At 48.8% G+C, this 1,337-nt stretch overlaps 1 pseudogene; it reads left to right on the top strand.

Moving 5' to 3' along the window:
* Positions 1 to 386: 386 nt before the first annotated feature.
* LOC128846764 (olfactory receptor 10A4-like) lies at positions 387 to 1,337 on the top strand (annotated as a pseudogene).

The raw sequence follows: 1,337 nt of genomic DNA, 5'->3' as shown, positions 1-1,337 counted from the left end.
AGAAGATTTCTGTGAGATGCCTCAGGTGGATAATTCAGAACAGAGATTTGGGGCTGATAGATCAAATGTGTTGTGCAGGTGAATGCTGAAGTTTTACACTGGCTGCCATTCAAGTCTGCCCAGACTGAATATACAAAACTCGGTGCCCATTCTACTTCTGTTTAATGGGAATTGGGCATTCAAATGTTTTAGATGGCTTTGAAAATCTGAGATTTAATACAGACCTATAATTGACTTCAGTGTTTTTCAGGGAGGAAGGAGAGTTTTCATGGAGCTATATCAATTGACACAGGCTGGAGATCTGGCCTATTTACTCTGTTGGAGCTATGGCCAATTTACAAGTAATCAGGCTGACATGTAATATGATTTTCCTTCTTCTTGTGCAGATGAGACATACTGCCTGGGTAAATCACAGCAGAGTGACCAAACTCATGTTCGTCAGCTTCTCCCATCACCTCCACCCTCAAGGGATTCTTTGTGCGTTGTTCTTTCTTATCTACGCCATCACGCTGATGGGAAACAGCCTCATTGTCCTCATCACAGTGCTGGACTCCGCCCTCCACATCCCCATGCATTTCTTCCTCTGGAACCTGTCCTTCCTGGAGATCTGCTATGCCTCAGCCACCCTGCCCAAGATGCTGGCCAACTTTGTCTTGGAAAAGAGGGCCATCTCCTTCACAGGTTGTGCCATCTAGATGTATTTCCTCATCTTCCTCGGGACAGCAGGCTGCTACCTGCTGGCCCCCATGGCCTACGGCCACTACTGAGCCATCTGCTCCTCTCTGCACTACCCCATCATTATGAACCACAGAGCCTGCGCCCAGATGGTTTCTGCTTGCTGGCTCTGCGGAATCCTGATGCCTATGGGCAACATCACTTGGATCTTCCCTTTGTCCTACTGCGGACCCAACGAGATCAACCACTTCTTCTGCAACATCCACTCTGTGCTGAAGCTGGCCTGCGGGGACACCTCCAGGATAGAGGTCTCCATTTTCTTCATCAGAATGTCAATCATTATCTTCCCCTTCCTCCTGGTGCAGGTGTCTTACGCCTGCATCGTCTCCACCATCCTGAAGACTACTTCCTCCGAGGGAAGGCACAAAGCTTTCACCACCTGCTCCTCCCACCTCACCATGGTCAGCTTGTTCTATGGCTCTACCTGTGCGACGTACCTGCACCCCAAGTCCAGCCATGTAGGAGATGTGGACAGAATGGTCACCCTGGTTTATGCCGTCATCACCCCCATTTTAAATCCCTCGCTCTACAACCTGAGGAACAAGGATGTGAAGGAGGCTCTGAGGAGACTGAGAAGAGGAAAATATTTTCATAAACTATGA

Source organism: Malaclemys terrapin, chromosome 12 (assembly GCF_027887155.1).
Source record: "Malaclemys terrapin pileata isolate rMalTer1 chromosome 12, rMalTer1.hap1, whole genome shotgun sequence".
Taxonomy (NCBI): domain Eukaryota; kingdom Metazoa; phylum Chordata; order Testudines; family Emydidae; genus Malaclemys; species Malaclemys terrapin.
This window is presented reverse-complemented; position numbering and strand designations above follow the sequence as displayed.